Source organism: Prunus mume, linkage group LG2, assembly GCF_029339155.1.
Source record: "Prunus mume cultivar Tortuosa linkage group LG2, ASM2933915v1, whole genome shotgun sequence".
In the NCBI taxonomy this organism is placed as follows: domain Eukaryota; kingdom Viridiplantae; phylum Streptophyta; class Magnoliopsida; order Rosales; family Rosaceae; genus Prunus; species Prunus mume.
This window is the reverse complement of record NC_142699.1, coordinates 46669472-46692068: the sequence shown is the minus strand read 5'-3', so window position 1 is coordinate 46692068 and position 22597 is coordinate 46669472. Positions and strand designations below refer to the sequence as shown.

General features: G+C 37.6%; 1 pseudogene; it reads left to right on the top strand.

Moving 5' to 3' along the window:
- Positions 1-19939: 19939 nt before the first annotated feature.
- On the top strand, positions 19940-22285 carry LOC148920561 (uncharacterized; annotated as a pseudogene).
- The last annotated feature ends 312 nt before the right edge of the window (positions 22286-22597 follow it).

The window sequence follows — 22597 nt, the reverse complement described above, 5'->3', positions numbered from 1 at the left end:
ATGTGGACATGCCACTACCAAGCTATCAAATGATTTGGATGGAAAGATTTTAAGCAATGTGATAGCGCTTCTAACTTCTAATCAACTGATTGTTCAGCCAAACAAGAAATCCCATCTTGGCATACATTCTTTCTCCTACTTGGGGTCAATAATGGTTAGGCTTTGTATTTTGATTTTTAAGGTTTTTAAGAGTTTATGATAAATATAAATGTGATTAAATGATATGACGAGAAATAAAGTGTTATAAAAGGATTAAAGATATAATGAATTTAAAAGTGAAGCACAAAATAAGAACGACGAAGAAGAATAAATCAAGGTCTAAAATATCGATGGTTTCGGAATTATTGGTAGTCCAAAAACACCGAAATTTCTATGAAAATATCGGGATATTATCAATATCGATAAAAATTGAATAAAAACCATGGAAATTGTAAGAAAAACTTGGAAATTTTTCTTGAAACTTTGGAGGATTTTTATTTAGTCAATTATCTATTACTTTATCACAAAAAATTTGAAGGAAATGCATTGCATGATGGGTTTAACTGATTTAAATTGATTATATAGCAAGTTGGCAAACACTGCGAGTGTAGAAAATATGTAGTAATTAATGAAAGAAGATTAAACACACCATAATCATTTATTTTATAATGATTTACTACAATATTTTACAATTTATACGTTGCATGGTAAGATACATGAGTGACTTAGTACCACATAGAGTTCCTATAAGGTTAAAACACTACTACAAAAATCGCAATAGACAACGGGAATCCACCATCGTGTAGACGCTTTTTACATCATCGTGAAATCGACCGCCATCTTTTGATGCATAAAACCACGACAGTAAATTACCGCCGTTATTACAACATACTACATCATCTCTAACTAAAAATCGATGTCTAATTAATATAAAAACAACAAAAAAGGCCAACTTCGATAAGCATAGACGATGCTTCTAGAAACTTCACGTTGTCTGAAGGAGATAACCTAGAACAATTTATCCACCTCTCGCTATAACATAGAGTAACCACGACAAAAACTATTAGCATACTGTTGTGCATAATCACTATCACAACAGTACTTTAAAATCAACTACCATGGTATTGAACGATGTGCAAATATAGTAGTAGCGGCTTTAAATATGGAAAGAACGATGTTATTATGATCTACTACGACCCTAGTATTTATATGGCCATCGTTATTACTTAACTTACCACGACACGAATAATATAAATATAGACGTGGTTCCTCCTTCTATACGACGCTAATAACACCGATATGATTGTGTGTATGTCTGTTAGACGACAAAAAGGATCAGCTTATCGACGTTCAAAAGAACTTTAACGACAGATATTTAAATTGAAACACCTTTTGTGGTTCTAATAGATAACGGTAAATGTATATGGAAGGTCATAATGAAGTCGTTAAATACATCGTTTTGTACCCTTTATCATCGTGTTATTATATTTGAAATGCCGCTTCTATGAGCAACTCCGTCATGAATACGATGCACTGATAACAATGATATTGTCGTGCATATGTTTGTTAGGCGATAACAGAGAATCAGCTTACCGACGTTGAAGAACTTTCTACAACAGATATTTAAACTGAAATGCCTTTTGTGTGGTTTTGAGACGATGGTAAATATATATGGAAGATCATAGTGAACACTACTACAAAAAGTGAAAAAGGCGACCAGAAAAAAACGACGGTTTAATGGAAAACCGTCGTTGTGTTTGAAAAGACGAGCGGTTTTATGACACCACTGTGTAAGAATAACTTAAACACCTTAAAAATGGGAAATCAATGGTTGTTTTTAAAACACGACACACCTATTTTAAAAAGCGACGTCTTATTGAAAAAGTTTTCTTGAGTAAACTCGGAGCCCAAAAGAACGGCATAAGGTATGAATCAACCGGCGTAGAAAGTAAAGACGACGGTTTAAAGAAACAGCCGCTGTCTTTTCTCCACAATAACCACAACCAAGTTTTTGTATCCGATGTCCCATAATTTCGGCGGTATATTACAAAATACCGCCGTCTTAAATACATGTACAACGACGTAAAATATAATTTTATCGACTTATTTCATGTTCCATACTACAACGGTATCTTTAACTCTAACCACATTGGTTTGTTCAATTAACGCCGTGTAATAAAATTTACTATGTCGTGAAGTTAAAATTACCATCGTATTTTTGACTTTATATGTCTATCCTTATACCTAAACGGTTGTCTTAATTACATTATTTTTTACTATTTATTTCTTGGATTTTGGTATCCTACGACGGTAGACAAACTTAATTACAAGAATTGAGAATAACCATGACGGTTTATATAGAAAACCGCTGACAGAATAGATTTTTCTGAGATCCAAGATATAAGTCGTGAAGTTAAAATTACCGTCGTATTTATTCACTTTATACGTCCGACCTTATATCTAAACCGTCGTGTTAACCGTATTTTTTTTTTCTTGAATTTTGTCATCCTACGTCTGTGGATCAACTTAATGTCAAGAATTGAGAATAACCACAACGGTTTATATAGAAAACAGCAGACAGAATTAGATCTGAGATCCCAGCGAGTTCGAAATCTTACCAGATGGAACTCTGTTCCTCATCATAATCGGACCACAAAAAGGCAATATTTTAGAGGTTGATGATGTATGTGTCTTCGTGTCTTTGAGAGACACAAAGGCACATACACATCAACATCCAAAAATTTGCCTCTAAAATTTAATGACGGCAGCCACAGATTTGCATTTAGAAAGGCAATTTTTTGGATGTTGATGATGTGTGTGTGTTTGTGTATCTACACTAACGCACACACACATCAACATCCAAGCAATTGCCTCTAAAATTTGATGACGGCAGCCACAGATTTGCATTCAGAGAGACAATATTTTAGAGATTGATGATGTATGTGTATTTGTGTCTCAAATGAGACACAAATACACACACATCAACATCCAAAACAATTGCCTCCTAAGAGGTGAGATAGAGGGCAAGAAGAAATTGGAACCCTAATTGAAAAGAAATCGTGGAAAAAAACTCAATTTATAAAAAAAATTTCATATCTACGTCGGTTACATTTAAAATAACGCCGTTTCATAACGAATCAACGTCGGTTCTGTAAAAAAGTAGGACGTATTAAACATACAAACAATGTCGGTTATTAAAATTAAGTCAACGAGGTTTTTGAAAACCACATCGGTTTAATATACAAAAACAACGTGGTAACTTATAATATTACTTATTTAAAGGTAAACTTTTGATGTGTAGCGCCCAACTAACCACGTTGTTTTTGGAATACAAAAAGTCAAAAGGCTTTTTTACTAACCACGTCGGTTGATGTTATTTTAATGTCGTGGTAAGTACATACTAGGGCGGTTTTTATGATTACAGTCGTTGTCGTTATTTTCGGGACACTATATAAACTTTTTGGTCACCTGACCTAAACTTTTACGTTCTCTCTAAAATTTTCAGTTTTCTCTCAGTTTCCCTCTCACTCCGAAAAGCTGCGTGTCTATTTCTCAGTTTCCCTCTCTTTTACGTTCTTCCTCGTCTTCGTCTCCAAAATTTATTTCAGAGAAAACTTTCTTTGCAAGCCAAAGGTATTTTCTCACTCCGTTTTTTTTTCTTCACTTTCCCTTTCATTTGAAGTTTTTTTTTTTAAAAAGAACGAGTCACACTGATGTTTGAAACAAGACTAGAGTATGAAAAGGCCAAATCTTTCACTGTTCCCACTCGCAGTTCATGTGAGGACGACGGATTTTTATCGAATTTGATTTTCTTGTTGATACACCACGACGGTAATTAAATTCATGCTATTTTAATAGCACGACTGTTCATAATAATAGATGTGGAGTGTTAATAAATACGTCGTTTGAAAGAGAAAACCGTTGTCTTATTTGAACGTGGAGAGAAAAAACTGGGCAGTTTTTTTATTTATGAACTTATAATACGACGACAGTTGTATTTAATTACCGTCGTCTTAAGTTAATGACCACGTCATATTAGCACATCCATGTTTCTATAGATTAGCACGACGGTTCTACTGGTTTGCCGTCGTCTGAACTTTCATTTTACGTCTGTATTTTACCTAACCGTCGTTGTTTTTCTTGCAGTTTGTACTTCTCTCTAAACATGGTTTTGAAATCACAAAGTAAGGAGGCTCAAGCTGCAAAAGGTCAAGGCAAGGACATTGCAGTTTCAAAGGCACAAATGGCTGAATCCAAATATGTTCCAAGCAATCCTGCAAAGAAGATGAGATTTACTTCATCCTCCGAGAACGACCCATGCTCTGCAACATTTGATGAAGTGACGAAATCGACTTGCCGTATCAACACAATGAGCCGTGTTGTGAAGAGGAAAATCCAAAAGATTAAGCCTGTGGTTGAGTACAATAAAAGTGGCAGACCACATGGCAAAGCTGCTATTGAGATGCAGAGTTACATTGGTGATTTGACAAGCACCAGAGTCTCTCTTATGGACAAGAAATGGACTTAATTGCCCAAGGACCTGAAGGAGCAGATTTGGGAAGCTGTTCAAGTGGCTACCTTAACTAGACAGTTTATCCTTCCATTTGAAAATGAGAAGGAGAAGTTAAAAGAGCCCCCTCAGCTTTATAACTTCATAGAGAAATCTGAATGGGATGCCTTTGTAGCTTCAAGGTTATCCCCAGATTTTGAGGCTGTGCATTCAGTAGTCACAGAGAAGGGAGAGATATGAGTACAACCATAGGTTGTCTCGAAAAGGGTACGTTGGTTTGGAGGATCAATTGGAAGAAACCATGCCCGATGAAGAAATCGATCGATCTCTGCAATGGAAGAAGGCAAGAGAAGATAAACAGGGAAACATCCTTGATCCAAAGGTTGCAGAGAAGGCAAAATTAATCATAAATTTCACTGACTCTGTTCTAAACTTGTAAAACAGAGGTTTTATTTTTCATTCAGACGTCGGCCTTTTTATCAACCGTCGTTAGACACGAAACCCCACGACGGTTTTTAATCACCGCCTTTTAAAAAATAAGTAACGTCAATATTTTTATAAAATCGACGTCTTCATTGAATTACAACGACGGTTTTGTGTTTCTGTATAAGGTTTTTTAAATTAAATTTTGAACTTTCTTCATATTCACACACATACACACTCTCTCTCCCTCTCTATTTCTCTGCAATTGGTTTGTACACTATTTCTGGATCAGTGAATATTTTGGTTAAGTGTTTTTATCTATGATGTCACATAAACGATGGTTATTTCATGGACCGACGTCTTAATGTATACAAAACGACGGTAGTTTTGGGATGACGTATTAAATTATTTTCTGCGTCTGTTTTTAAAATAAACCATCATTATAACCTACTTGCCACGTTGGTTAATATTTTTATTAATTTATTTATTTGTTCAGTTTTACTATCTGTTCACTCACTGACATTCTCTCTCTCACTTTTAGGATGATTTGAAAAACAAGTCTCCGAGGGCACTCTGACTGTCTCTGGGAGCAATGATGTTTTGACCATGGCTTTGGGAACACTTGAGCATGGTGGGAGGGTTAGAGGTGTTGGAGCTGGGGTTTCTCCAACTCAATTCTTCAATTTGCCGAGATAGCAGAGAGTAAAATTTGCTAACAAATTGAAGGAAAGTATTATGGCAGCGTGAGAGAGGAAACCAAAAAGATGGAGGCGGGCAAAGGAAAGTGTTATGGAGGCGTCAGAGCAAAGAGGGAAATTATGTTGAAACAATTCACTCAACTAATTCCCAACTTTGATCCCAACATGCTCAGTAAAATTCCAACTACACCAGCTACACCAATTACTCCAATTCCTCAAGAGCAAAGCCCAAAAAATCCAATGTCTAACAAAGCAAGCTGCTCTAATGTGAAAGCCCCTGAATTGGATGAAGACAATCCCATGAATGATGCTGATGCTGATGTTCTTTGAAAACCCAAGATCAAACGGTAAAATCTCTGACATTTGCTTTTTCTGAATTTTAAATTTTAAATAGACGTCGGTATTTATTTTAAAACCCGTCATCTAGTTTAACCTAGACGACCTTTCTATTGTGTAGCGACGTTATAACTTTTCACTATTAGCGCGACGAAATATTGCGCGACGAAGAACAACTCGTCGCGCAAGAACAATCTGGCGCGACGAAAACAAATATTCGCGCAAGAATCCACAAAATTTGCGCCACCAAATTTTTTGTCGCATAAAATGTATATGTGCGACAAAAAAATTTTCGCGCATAAGAGAGTTAAAAAGCGGGAATTTTTTTAGCGCGAAACATTTGCGCGACGAAATATCGTCGCAAAAGGCAACATTGCGCGACGAAGAAATTATCCGTCGCGCAAAAAGGACAAATCCTCATTTAGTGCGTAAAGTTCAACGTTTACGCGAAATATCTTGTTTTGCGTGGACGGAATTTTGTTTTTGCGCGACGAAATTTTGCGCGACGGAAAACTCAGCGTCGCGCAAAAGTTAGATGTCGACGCGTGTTTGCGCGACGAAAAATGGGTTTGTTCGACGGGAGTTTGCGCGATTTAATAAGTATGTTCGTCGCGCAAAGTCTTTCTTCTTCATATTAGAATTCTGCCATTGCAGAGGTAGAATGCAAAAACAAAGCATTCGCCTCGCCTTTCTCTCAACCTCTCTTGCTGGGATTTCAATACATTGATTGGGTAAGTATTTTTCGTCATTAGTTTAAAAGTATTAATTTAAGTTCGTACTAAGGTTTTTTAATTTGTTTTCGTTAGGATATTTGTAATTAGCGATTGGTGGAGAACGATTGAGAATGTATTTTATTTGTTTTATATATGTTTAAAATGTTCTTGTGAAGTTATATTTATATTATGTTGTGCGTAACGTAGTACAATCTGTTGTGATGTACGAAGTTAATTGAAATTAACTTCGTGCTTTTATTTTTATGTTTAGTAACACTTAGTTTCCCGTTCGAGATTAGTTGGATTTCGTGCATGGATGCGTAATGCATGACTGCGGTCCAATTAATTCTTGAATTGTCCCATTATTTGGACAGTTTGGTAATGCATAGTGTTGTCACGTAATCTATGGCTACAGAGATTAGGTTTCGATTGTGGATATTTCGTTGTCATCTCGACGTTCTTCGGGTGATACATAGGTATTTATACCTATGGCCACCTCAAGAATGGCGAGATCTTGTCGAAATTCATCCACGTCGAAATCTAATCTCATGTAGTCGTAGGTTCACGTGGCAGGAAATATGCATTCCCGAATGGGATAGGACCCTTACCGGAGGCATAAGGTGACATTATAACTTCGTATGAAGTTGTTGTGATTCTGGTTTCAGGAATTATGGACAGAAGGTGGATACAAAACCCGAGCAGATCGCAGCGAATACTTGGATGGAATCGAGGATTTTATTGAGTTTGCACGTAGACACAACCCGGGTGCAACTAGAATCCGTTGTCCTTGTAGGAGGTGCAACAACACGTTATGGGAGACAATTGAAAATGTTGGATTTCATTTAGTAAGGAATGGAATGATTGAGACATATAGCATTTGGAACCTTCACGGGGAACAATTAGAGCATGCTTCGTCTTCAAATGCCACAAGAGTGGACAATGTTCAACCTATTGTGGATGCTAATGATCAAGTCATGGATATTATACAGGATGTTTTTCCATTTGCATCGACCAACATGAATCAAGAAGAGCAAGATGATGTGCCTACACCAATAGACAGTGCGGAGTTTGAACAATATGAGAAATTGTTAAAAAATGCCAACCAAGAGTTATACCCGGGGTGCGAGAGCTTTTCCGTTCTCACGGCCATTGTGGAGCTAATGCACGGAAAAATAAAGTATCGTATGTCGAACCTGTGTTTCGATTACTTTTTGGGGGTTTTCAAGAGAATGCTTCCGACGGACAATTGTTTGCCGAAAGACCATAAACAGGCGCAGAAGGTGTTGAATGGTCTTGGATTGGGTTATGAAAAAATCCATGCTTGCAAAAACAATTGCATGTTATTCTACAAAGAGCATGAATCGTTGGATACATGTCCTATATGCAATGAGTCGAGGTTCAAGATGACATCTCAGAATAGGACGACTAAGATCCCACAAAAAGTCATGCGTTATTTGCCCCTGAAACCTAGGTTGCAGCGATTGTATATGTCGACGCATACTGCCACAGACATGAGATGGCATCAGGAAAAACGGGTAGACGATGATGTGATGCGGCATCCTGCAGATGGGGAGGCATGGAAAGAGTTCGATCGAACGTTCCCCGAGTTTGCTGCTGATCCCCGAAATGTTAGATTGGGACTTGCCACTGACGGATTCAATCCGTATGGGGTTCTAAACCAACACCACAGCACTTGGCCGATTTTCGTATTCCCATATAATTTGCCGCCTTGGAAATGCATGAAAAAAGAATACATGATGATGACTGTTTTGATAACTGAGGATCCTGGGAGGTCAATCGATGTTTACTTAAGGCCGCTGGTTGATGAGCTGAAGGATTTGTGGACAAACGGTGTTCGCACGTTTATAAATCAATCGGGAAGATATTCACTTTGGCAGCAGATTATGTGGATGTGAATGATTTCCAAAGGCATATGCAATGGTTTCGGGTGGAGCACAAAAGGTTATATGGCATGTCACAGTATGCAAGGAAGATGTAACCGGTTGGCATCTGGAAAAGTTTGTTACCTTGGTCATCGGAAATGGTTGCCATGGGACCATGAGTGGAGGGAAAAAGATAAAGAGTTCGCGGGAACACCGAAGCGTGCCGCTTTAGACCCAAAGAATGGTCCGGTGATGAGATATTGGACCAGCTTAACCGGTTGGATTTTGCTCCCTTCGGGAAAACAGATTAGTCGTATCAGACCTTCTACACATATGAACCGGACGCACAAGCCTATGTTTTTTGAGCTCCCATATTGGTCGAAACTAATATTGAGGCACAATCTAGATGTGATGCATGTTGAGAAAAATGTATTCGACACATTGGTGGGCACGATTCTAGATATCGATGGAAGACAAAGGACACGATCAAAGCTCGTCCTTGATTTGGAAAGAATGGGCATACGAAGGGGTTTATGGATGAATAGGGACAATGATAAAGCTTAGAAGGGATCTTGCATTCTTTTCTATGAAACCGAATGACAAGAAAGAGTTTCTAAAGTTTGTATCGTCAGTAAAGTTTCCCGATGGGTATGCTTCTAATATCGCACGTTGTGTGAATGTTGACGGGGGTAAATTTACTGGACTTAAAAGCCATGACTGCCATGTGTTTATGCAACGCCTACTTCCTGTTGGTATTCGACACCTATTGCCGGAAGATGTAGTGAAGCCAATCATTTTGTTGCCCAGATTTTTTTCCCAACTGACGGCGAAAACTTTGCGAAAAACGAACATGTTTCAGTTGCGCCATGACATTGTCCAAGTCCTATGCAAGTTTGAGATGATATTTCCTCCAGCTTTCTTCACAAGTATGATGCACGTGATGGTTCACTTGCCAGAAGAGGCATTACTTGCTGGTCCTGTCAACTATCGCTGGATGTATCCAATAGAAAGGTATATAATCCTTATCATTTGTGTATGCATCATTATCACATGCTTGCTAATTTCCATCATATCGTTTTATTTTGGCAGGCTTCTCGGAGAGCTGAAAAAAGTGTATGCATAGCGAAGGATCAATCGTAGAGGCTTGGGTTCAATATGAGTCGCTTACTTTCTGCGGAATGTATTTAAAAGATGTGGAGACGGTTTTCAATCGTCCTCAGCGCAATCATGATGGAGGTATGAGAAATGAAAAACTTTCTGTTTTTGCCCAAAGCGCACGACCCTTCGGAGATCCTGGACGCGGAGAGTCGTTTTCTAGAAATGACATGGAGGTAGCGCATTGGTTCGTACTGAACAATTGTGATGAGATCATGGGATACTTATATGAGCATGAAGAGATGATGAAGCGAGAACATCCATCACATTTGGTTGCCCAGAAACACCGTGAATTGTTTCCACAATGGTTTTTGGATTCTGTAAGTTATCAGTGTTTGTTATTTGAGAAATATAAATGTTTTTTATAAATTTTGTCAGACTAACATATGAATGGTTTTGTATAATATTAGGTGAATAAGTTGAAATCATCGAATTCCCCAACTTACAGTGATGAGTTATATAACTTGGCGTTCGGCCCGATTCGCGCTGAATTGTTCTCGGGTTGTAATGTCAACGGTGTCAAATTTTTGGCCGAAGCACGAGATGACAAGTTGTGTACGCAAAACAGCGGTGTCCATGTCCTAGGTGGAGGCGAAAGTACGGACATTGATTTCTATGGCAAACTCACAACTGTCGTGCAATTGCTTTACAAAGATCGATACCAAGTGATCATGTTTAAGTGTCGATGGTTTGACACCAACCCAAATAGGCCGGGATGTGTTAAAATCGATCATGGCTTACTATCTGTGAACATGAATAGAACTTGGTATGATGACGACCCTTATATTTTGGCAAACATGGCAACACAAATTGTGTATCTAGATGACCCTAAAGCGGAAGCGGTTGGAACGTTGTTCAAAAGATGGATCACGAGGCGTGTATGCTATACCAGAACTAGACCCAACTGACAACAACGTCAACAATGTAGCTGACCAACGTTTAGAATCTTCAATGGAAAATGATGCGGAGACACTTTGAGATACTAATGTTATACAAGAGCCATTTGAAATACAAGGACTGTCTTCAATCGAAATACCGATTCAGTCAATTACAATTGACCTCGGTGATCTTCCGCGATATGATGTTGCAGTTTGCCCGAGCAACGACGATGATGTAGTTATAGAGGAGGCGGAGGAAGAGGAGGAGGAAGAGGATTGGGAGACCGAAAGTGATGATAGCAACGATAACGAAAGTTATTATAGTTCAGATGATGAATGATTAATTTTTTTTGTAATTTTATTATGTTAGTGGACATATTTTGTGTAATGCAAATGTTTTCATATATGTACTTGTTATATCCAAACATTATATATGATACCAAGTGAAACATTATTAAAATAATTGTAGTTATAAACCATTCGTAAATAAATATAGCCAACTAATTTGTATCATAAAGTTTAAATTTATTTTCACAAAAAACTTTCAAAATGAAAACCATATAACCGAAAAAATGAATACAAAGAACATAAGATTATCAACAATCCTTCCATTCTCAAATTGAAAGAAAATAGAATAAATCATACTTTCATACAATTAATTAAATGTAATGATGAATACTTCAGATTAATAATATGTGAATGCAAATAATCTTGCGCGACGAAGGCATAATTGTCGCGCAATTTTTGCGCGACGGATAACGTACACGTCGCGCATACTCTATCATTTGCGCGACAAATAATATCGTCGCGCAAGTACCTTTAGCGCGACGAAGAAAGGAAGTCTTCGCGCAAACATATACATATATATATATATATATATTTCTGAAATATACACACGTTTATAGTTGAAATTGACGATCGAAGTAGTTCACTGTATTCACATAGGGTTAAACAGTATAGCTGTAAAAAATCATCAAAATCAGAGTCAAAATAACCGTTGAATCATGACTTTTCGTTTATAACCGTCATGAAACGTTTTGTCCCGTTACTTGAGCTCTGAATGTTTTTTTCTCATTTTTGACGTATAAGATCTCGAAGTATAAACAAACATATTTGACGGCTAGATTACTGAAACTAGTTTCCTAGAATACGTATTCGATAAAAACACAATATTCATAAAAACTGAATAATTTCTTTATACATTCCTTCAATCTAACATAAGATTATGTGATGTCTTGTACTGTAAATATCTGAAATTGAAGATCGAATTACATCTCTGTATTCATATAGGGTCAAGAACCGTAGCTGTAAAAAATTTTCAAGATCGGAATTAAAATCACCGTTGAATCGGGACAATTTGTTTAGAACCGTCGAAACGTTTTGTCCCGTTACTCAATCTCTGAATGTTCATTCATTATGATTTTTGACGTATACGATCTTGAACTATGAAAAAAGAAGATTGGCGGTTGGATCATTGAAACTAGTTCAGGAGTTCGGGTTTAGGGCTTAGGTACAGGTTTTAGGGTTTAGGGTACTAGGGTATAGTTTTATGCGCGACGAATACGCGCCCATTCGTCGCGCAAAATCAATAAAAATTTCCCTCCCCTCCTCGCTCCAACACTTAGAGAAGGGTTTAGCTTACTTATGCGACAAACACGTGCCCGTCGCGCAAAATCAATAAAACAAAATTCCTCCTCCCGCTCCAACACTTAGCGAAATTTTTTAAAAGCGGTTTGCGCGATTTAATAGGTGCCCATTCGTCAGCGCAAACTGCTAAAAATTCCCTACCCTCCCGCTCCAACACTTAGCGAAATTTTTTGGCAAAAAGCCAGTTTAACGCGACGAATAGGTTCCCATTCGCGCAAACTAGCTAAAAAATTCCCTCCCTCCCGCTCCAACACTTGGTGAATTTTTTAAAAGCGGTTTGCGCGATTTAATAGGTGCCCATTCGCGCAAGCTAACTAAAAATTCCTCCCTCCCGCTCCAACACTTAGCAAAATTTTTGGCAAAAGCCAGTTTGCGCGATTTAATAGGTGGCCATTCGTCGCAAACTTTAATAACAACAAGCATGCGTGACAAATACACATTAAATCGCGCAATCACATTGCAATGATTTTTCCCGCGCAAAATCAAATCCCAAAATTTTGGCGGCGGACAAGTATCTTGCGCGACGACACTATTTGTTTAAATCGCGCAAGGTATATATGTTCACAACTGCGCGTGAAACCAAGTTTTTAAGTCGCGCAAATATCAATTTTTATAATGTCGCGCAAATGTCCAATTTTAGTGAACTTTGCGCGACGGATATCTTCATTAAATCGTCGCGCAAAGTCGAATAAGTTTTCTGAAAATCGCGATCTTCTCCTTCTTCCCCAATTTCTCAAACCGAGCCCTAAACCTCCATTTCTCTCCGCCGTGACCTCAGCCCTTACTCCCCAAATCAGACCCTGCCGCCTCCACCGTCGAACCCAGGAGCTTCTCCGCCGTCGCCGTCCATCCTGCCGCCGTGAATTGCTCCGTTTAGGCCGAATCTTCGCCGCCGTTGTTCTCTCTCCTCCGGCCACCAAATCCGGCAATTGAGGTATGCTTTCTGGCCTATTTTTCATGCTCTAGCTGATGGTTGTGTAGGATTGATTGATTGTGTGCATAGGGTAGTCAATTTGAAACCCTAGGTTTCGGCCGGTTTTGAAATTGAAATTCCGGCCACTTCCGTCCGTTTTTCGGGGTAGGTCCGAGAACAAAAGTGCCTCCAATTGATGTTTTAAACCTAGGGTAGGAACCTTGCCCCTTAATTTGTAGGATTTCCCGGGGATTGTTATCGCTTAGGGCACCCACGCTGCCGCGTGTGGTGGCGCGTGAAATCTTGTGGCATAGGGCATTTTGTCCCAGTGCAAACATTTCGTTGTCACGAGCGCGTAGGTGTGCTCGGATTGGAATTTGGTTATCGTTTGAGTGTCGAACGGTTCGAACCTATTGTGCGATTTTAGGGTTTGATATGTTCGGACCGTTGGATTGAGCTGAAACTCACGTATGTGGTACCATGTATTTATAGGATCGTTTAGGAATCGACGGATCGTGGATCGGAGTCCCGGATACTCCGAAATCGCAAACCCTAGGTCAAACTATGATTTTAATTAGTTAGTTCAATTTTTTACTGACATTGTATGTGCTACATTGGAATAATGAAATTGTGCAGATGTCGAGACTTGATTAGGCGTCGTAGGCGGTGGCGGCTACAGAGTTGAGCCCCTCGGCCGGTATCACCGCCATCGCTAAAGCGATGGAGCAGACCACGTGCTAGCTGGTCTGGGGATCAGGCGGCTACCTCATCATCTTCTTGGTGGTGCAGCCTCTTAGCGCTAAGCGGCGACACCGCCCGCTACCACCACCGACACCACATCCATTGGTATCTCGGTGCCTCGGGGCACCTCAGTAATACCCTTCCCTTTCATTTTTTTAACATTTTTTTAATTGAGAATTTTATGGTTCAATTTGATTGTATATGTAACAATATTGTCATATCCCTTTGCAGCCAAGAGGAACACCCGAGGGCCGTGTCGGCGGTGAAGGCGGCGAAGTCACCGGGTGACCAGCGATGATCGGCATCGGATATGACGAGCGCCATCGGGCTGCACCGACGGCGGACTTGCATAGCTCCTTGGCCCACGACATTGGGCACGTCGTTCGGACCCATTGCCCGATGCAATGGAAGTCTTGGAAGGTCATACCTGACGAGATCAAGATGCAAGTTCGCGGCCAGTTGTCGGTATTTTTCCTATCTTTTAATTATTTTTCTTTCAAACTTTATATATTTCTATTACTTAATGTATGTAATCAATTTATTGCAGGCGAACTACGACTTAGAGGACATCAACGAGAGACTTTGGCGTCGTCAGCGAGACTCTTCGGTGAGAGGTACAAGCGATGGAAGAAGCGACTTGCACCACCATTTCGAGCGTTTGATGATCCGCAAGTCGCTCTTGGAGGGTTGCGAATGAGCTTGAGGGGCGGGAGGATAGTTGGGCGTGGCTCTGCGCTCATTTTCAGGCGCCCGATTATGTGGTATTTTTTTAATAATATTTGTTTAATGTTTATTTTATTTTTTATATCTCATTATTATTTAATTTATTTATAGTTCAATGATTACATTTTATTTTTTGTATAACAGAATAAAGCCCAAGTGAATAAAGGCAATAGGAAGAAGAAGACTCTTCTTCACCATTCCGGCTCCAGGCCCTTCTCATATAGGATGGATGCACGGCGTCGGGTAAGAATAATATAATTTATATTTAATTTTTAATACGTCATTATTATTAATTTCTTTTGTTCATACTAATATTTTTCTTCTCTTGTTCAATTAAGAAATCGAAATTCCCAGAGATCGAGCGTCTTTGGTGACGCGTTTATGTTCGACACAGGAATGAGTTGGCCGAGTCCCTTCATGTAAGTATTATGTATTTTTAATTCTTATGTTACACTTTCAATTTATATGCATTTTTAATTTATATTTTATGTAATGTTAAATGCAGCGATGGTGGAGAGGAGCGGTTGGTTCTTCAAGAGTCCGCCTCCCAACTTCCTCCGAGACTCCGATCGAGTCAGTGGATCCTCCGCATGATCTTTGGATTTCAGATTTTGACGCAGACGTTGGATCGGACTCTTGGGAGGGCCGGGAACGTATTGTAGGGGATGGGAATGCCCGAGAGGGAACCTCGACCGCGGTCATCGTCGCGAGCAAGCGATCGGTGTGTTTTGACATTGCGGTTGCCGAGCTTGAGGGTCGGATGTCGGTGATTCTGCAGGTCCCTTCGCGCGATCCGGCATTCCAATCCGAATTTTGCAGTGCGTCGACCTCCGAGCCTGTCCACGAGCATCCCCAACACACCACGGCCCTCGCAGACACCCATACCTCCGAGCCGCATGTGGCGACGATTTACCATGTAGATTTGAACATTATTTGATTAGTTTTTATTTTTATAATTACTTTTACAATTTGTATACATTTATTTTATTTTATATAATAGATGTTTTCTTTACGATTAATTTTTTTATTGTAATTTCATTTTAATTAAAAAAACCAAATTTATTTTTTACAAAATTAAAATCAAATAATAATAATTTTTTTAATAATATATATTGCTTTTGCGCGACGAAACGTAAATCGTCGCGCAAAAACATTTAAATAACAAATCGACAAATATATTTTAATCTTGCGCGACGATTAGTTTCGTTGTGCAAGATGTGTATGCGCGACGAATAAGATGTCGTCGCGCAAGGTTCATGTAGCTCGCGCGACGGACAATTCCGTCGCGCAGTTTTTTTGCGACGACCTCTTTACGTCGCGCAAATATTGTCGCGACGGATAATGAGGTCGTCCCCAAATGTTTTTGAAACGAAGGTGTTATCGTAGCGCACTGCGCGGCAGATATCATTGTTCGTCGCGCAAATCCTTTCTTCACGAACTTTGCGCGACGGACTGTGCGCGACGAAACTTCGCGCGCCATAATGATGTGCGACTAAAATCATTTTGCATAGCGAATATCCTTTCGTCGCGCAAAAGACTAAAATGTAGTAGTGTTTACACAACGACTGTTATGTATTTACCATCGTCTATAACCTTTACCCCGTCAACATGTTCTAGAAACTGTTGTTGATATTATATACCATGTCGGTTTTGTTGATTTGTTGGAGTCGTTTATTTTACTTCATGAACACACTAACTTTTATTTATTTATTTATTTCTTATTACAGGATCTCTCAAAGCTTGACTTGCCAGCTCCTCTGTTAGCCCTATGCCAATATGTCGAGACCAAGTTGAAGCACGCTAACTTGAGACCATTCTGATTCGATGCCTGAGGAAATGTTTGATACTGATCATGATACAGCTCTTGAGTGAAGACATTTTACAGTTTGCTTCCATGTTTGAGATTGAAGCCACAGTGATTGTAGTATAGATGAGGTAATTCTAGAAATCCAATTTTGTTTTTTTTTTTTTACATTTTCTTTCTTTTAAATTAAAATCTCATTTAATTGAATTTCATATATTTAATTAGGTACCTATTTGACTATTTAAAAATGGCAAATATGGTAAAACTTGTTGGCCTCGTGGACCTTGGACAAGCTCTCAATCTGGAACGTTATCTCACTGCTCAAAACATCTCTCAGAAAGCCTAAAAAAAGCAGATGGGGATCAATTTTACTTGGTGCCTTATAATCCAGGGTTAGTCCCCTTCTACACTTAATTGGTTCCTTGTAATATATTTTTTTGTAGCATATTTAATATATATGGATAATTTTGTGTAGGGGTCATTGGGTGTTAATAATTGTGAGACCAGTTAAGGAGACTGTCTATTACATGAATTCATTGCCAAACCTCTCTGTTGACGAGGGCATGATAAATATATTGAATACATAAGTTTCTCAATGAAAACGTATGATTTTTTATATCTACATTTGATTGATACGAAGACTTTTTCCAATACCGACGTTGTAGTGAAAACACAACGACGGTATATTATAACTGACGTTTTCAATCATTTACAACGTCAGTATTTTCTTGGAACCGTCGTCTTAATTGAAATACCATGTCGATTTTGTTTTCAATTTTAGGACTTTTTAATTTTTTCTGTTAAACTTTCATTTAAAATTAACTTTGGTTATACATCGTTTTTCTTCGTCACCGACGTTAGAATGAAACACAACGACGGTTCTTATTTTCCAACGTTGTATATAAAATACAACATCATTTGTTTTACAAAACCGTCGTCTTCAATTATTTACCACGACTGTTAATAATTTTGATGCTGATTTTTAGTTTTGTCATTAACACTTTTTGTTTTCTTGATACAGTTCAATCAAAATGTATAACTCTCACACAGGGAAACAATCATCACGTAAATCACCCATATGGAAAAATCTACAAGGCACTCCTAGACAACCAACAAATGTAGAGTGTGGCTATTACGTGATGCGTTTCATGAGAGATATAATTCGTGATCCAGCCCTAGCATTTGAGAAGAAGGTAAAATTTAATATATAATTTCTTTATTTTAATACCACGACATTTGCTTTAAAAACCGTCGTTTTATTGCTTCTAACACGTCGGTTTTTGTCCTTTATTTGCAGTTGGACAAGAAAAAGGAACCAGTTCTGTATACTCAAGAACATATTGACGAAGTCAGGCTGGAATGGGGAGAATTCGTGAACAAGCAATTACAAAACAATAATTGATAATATACATTTATTTAAAAATATTTAGATTTATTTTAAATTTTTGACAATGTATATAAACATATTTTTATTAATTATTTGAACATTCATCAAAAAAAATCAAATGAAATATATTTTTGTTTCTAATTTTATTTTTGTTTGTATAAAATATAAATGTGTTAAAATGAACTAAAATGAAAATAAATCATAAAAATGTAAATTAATTCCCAAAATCCGACGTCTCATTCATCTTTACATTTCACTTATATATAGTTGGAAACAAAACATCGACGACATTTCTCAAAAACGACATTTAAGGTTGATATACCAGTTGGTTTCTTTAAAAAACTAAAATCTACGAAAAAATTTGTAGAGACATACAACGTCCATTACATGTTAAATGATGACGTTGTATCCATAAACAACATCATCATCATAATAGTAATAGACGTTGTAAATAACTAAACACGTCGGTTATTACATTGCGACGTTTTATGTTTACTAGGACGACGTTACGAATTACTTAACGTCGTTGTAAACTAATGCAACGTCGGTTATGTACTTTTGTATTCAATTTTTGTATGACTTTGATATTTTATTCCTAATATTCGTAATAATTTCAAAACAAATTCCATAAAATAAACTGACAACTACTATGCACTCATTGGAAGATTTTATCTCCCCTAAATCTTTAAAAAATTTAATTTTAAAATTATTTTTATTGGTACTAATATTCAAAAAATATTCATAAAAAATCCAAAAAATAAACTGACAAATTCTATGCACTCATTGGGACAATATCTATCTCCTACATGCCTGAAAATTTTAATTTTAGATTTCAAAATTAGAAGTGATAACAAAAGTCAAAATGATTTAGGGACAAAGCACAATAGTCATCATACTTTCCATTTCATAACCCTAAGGTTTATGTGATCCATTGGTGGTCATAAAATTGAAAATTCTTTAAAATAGATTTTAGCCTAATAATATAGAAGGCATTGTTGTGAGGAGTCCATAGCAATTTTTGGTTCATTTTCTCATACTTGTGTATTTTTATTTATTTATAATTATTGTAAAATTTAGGGTTCAGGGTTTAGGGTTTAGGTTTTATTGAAATGACGCCGGTTTGCTCTCGCTCTTTTTGGTCAATACGAGAGTTTGAATCCCAAGAAACGCACACCAAAGCTAGTTTTTAAATATTTTAGACGTCGGTTTTTGTATGAGCGACATGAAAACATAATACAACGTCGTAAATATAAAATAAGCATCGTTATAAATATGAAATTAAACGACGATCGGGTTGTATTTACCATCGTCTTTAATAAACGCGGTTCTTTGAATTTTTTGACCGAGATCTAAAATTTTCCGAATTTCCATTTAACCCTAAAGTATTTCCTTCTCTTTCTTCAACTTAAATTGGTCTTAAAGTTTTCACTCTCTCTCAAAGCATTGGGTATTTTCTATGAGCTGTCTCTCAAAGCATTGGGTATATTCTCAGAGCTCTCTCAAGCATTTGATATTTTCTCTGAGCTCTCTCTCAATATCCATATAAGTATATTCTCTCAGCTCTCTCTCAATATTATCTTATTATTAGTTTGTATATATTCTCTCAGTACTCTCTCAATATTCTCTTAGTTTGTATATTCTCTTAGATCTCTCTAAATATTTTGTTAGTTTGTATATTTTCTCAGCTTTGATTTCTTAATATGGGTTCTTTTATGTTTTGGGAGCTATGGGTTCTTGATTGGGAGCTATATATGGGTTCTTTTATGTTTGATGTTTGCATTCTATTAAGGATTCTTTGAAATGGAATGGGGATGGAAGAATTAGGCATTGGTTTTTTGTAAACCGTCGTCTAAAATTTTATTATACGTCGGCTTTTTATTTACTACCGCCATCGTTGTTAGTCGACCATAACCCAGCCCTGTTCTTAAAAAAGAATACAGATATCCTGGTGTTCGCTTAAAGATGACGGTAAATAGACATACCGTCGTCTTAATATATGTTATGTGACGATTATTTCGTACAAACCGTCGTCTGATTATTGTGCAATTTGTTTTCATTTTTCCCACTTTGTTCTCTTCTCTGTTTATATAGTAGTGTTTCATTGCTGGTCTTTTCACTTTATTATATGTATGATTTTATAGTGTGTGAGATGGATAAGTCATGGATGCTTGCGGATAGAAGATCGAAGGCATATGAGTTAGGTGTGGAAGGATTTTTGAATTTTGCTATGGAAAATCTTTTAAATACAACTCATATTCATTGTCCATGTGTTAAATGTGGGCATATTCGATTGTTTGGAGTTGAAATTATAAGGGACCACTTATACTTTAATGGAATTGACCAAAGCTATAAGATTTGGACATGGCATGGAGAACCTTTGGAATGGACTACTAATGCTAGTAGAAATGTGGAAGAGGATGAGCAATGTGGGTTCAGTTTTGTTTCTGAAGAAGTAGGGATGAATGATAATGATTTAGGCGATATTGGATTTGATCCTTATGAGTTTGCCAATGTGATTGGGGATGGAGATCAACCCTTGTACCCTGGTCGCAGTAAGTACATGATGTTGTTGGCTTTGGCGAAGTTATATAATTTGAAAGCAAAACATGGGATAAGTGATGTTTGTTTTACAGAATTATTGATACTTCAAGGAGATTTGCTTCCAGAAGGAAATACACTACCTTCCTCTATGTACGAGGCCAAAAAGACATTGTCTGCTTTAGGGATGAGTTATGAGAAAATCCACGTGTCCCAATGACCGCATTTTGTATAGGAAGGATTATGAAGATTCAACTAATTGTCCTACTTATGGTGTCTCAAGGTGGAAGGAAGGCAAAGATTCAATCTTGAAAGAGGGTGTGCCAGCAAAGGTGGTGTGGTATTTTCCTCCAATTCCAAGGTTTAAAAGGATGTTGCAATCACATAAGACAACTAAGAGTTTGACTTGGCATGCTGCTAGAAAATCAGTTGACAATCAAATGTCTCATCTAGCGAATTCCCCGTCTTGGAAACTTGTTGATGATAAATGGCCCGAGTTTGGTAAAGAGCCGAGAAACTTGAGATTGGCTCTCTCATCTGATGGATTCAATCCCCACAGTTCTTTAAGTAGTAGATATAGTTGTTGACCAGTTATTTTAGTTACATATAATCTCCCACCATGGCTATGCATGAAACGGAAGTTCATGATGTTGACCTTGTTGATTTCCAGTCCTAAACATCCTAGAAATGATATAGACGTCTACTTAGAGCCTTTGATTGATGATTTAAAATCTCTGTGGGATGAGATTAGAGGAGTGTATGATGCACATATAGGAGAATACTTTACACTCAAAGGTGTATTATTGTGGACAGTAATGATTTTCCTGCCTATGAGAACTTATCTAGTTGTGTTGTTAAAGGATATAAAGCTTGTCCAATATGCAGCGATGATACACCTAGTCACAGGTTGAAAAATGACCACAAAATTTGTTACATTCGGAATATAAAATGATTACCAATCAATCATCCATATCGGAGGCAGCGTGCAGCTTTTAATGGGAAACCTGAATATGGCACGCCTCCCGAGCCATTAAACGGAGAAGAAGTGTTGCACATTGTTGAAGATATTAATTACATATGGGGCTCGAAAAATGGGGGAAATGTTGGTGAGAATGATGGTGACAGAGTTTGTTGGAAGAAGAAATCAAAATTCTTTGATCTCGAGTATTGGAAATACCTTCATGTGAGGCATGTCCTAGATGTTATGCATATTAAGAAGAATGTTTGCGATAGTATCATTGGTACATTGCTAGAAATCCCTGGAAAAAATAAAGATGGGATTGCTGGTCGGTTAGATTTATTGAACATGGGGGTCAAAACTGATTTGCAACCCGAGTATGGACAAAGACGTACTCGCTAGCCTCCAGGGCCTTGGAATTTGTCAAGAGCAGAGAAGAGAGCGGTTTGCAATTCTTTCTATGGTATGAAGGTCCCTGATGTTTATTGTTCAAATATAAAACATCTTGTATCTTTAAAAAATTCAAGACTTCTTGGACTTAAATCTCATGATTGTCATACCTTGATGCAACAATTGCTCCTTGTGACAATTCGTTCTGTTTTGGTGAAGCCTGCAAGTTATGTAATAACTCAATTGTGCTTCTTCTTCAATGCTATATGTGCAAAGATGGTGGATGTCTCCAAGCTAGATAAGTTGGAAGAAGATGTAGTAGTTACTTTGTGTTTGTTTCAGAAGTACTTTCCCCCTTCATTCTCTGATATCATGGTTCATCTAGTAGTATATCTTGTCAGTGAAGTTCGTCTATGTGGCCCAGTATATTTTAGATGGATGTATCCGTTTGAAAGGTATATGAAAGTGCTAAAAGGGTATGTTTAGAACCGTACTCTTCCAGAAGGTTGCATTGTTGCGTGGTATATAGCTGAAGAAGCTGTAGAGTTTTGCACCGAGCATTTATCTGAAGTTAATACAATTGGAGTGCCTTCAAGCCAGAAGATGTGAGTTTTGAAGCCATTATCAGGTTGCACAGTAAGCTTAGTTGATCGGGACTTGTTAAACCAGACACATTTATATGTCTTGGAGAATACGGAGGAAGTCCTGCCTTATATCGAGTACGTATGACTTTTATTTTTCATACGGAGCCATTTTAAACATTATTATTCCTTATGTTTATCTTATAAACAAGGAATCATAATGCTTGATTTTTTGGTGTCAATGTAGGGAACATATGATCCACATCAAGACCACTTATCCAAAATTTAGAAAGAGAACAAAGTGGCTGCAAGATAAGCATAATAACACTTTCATTCAATG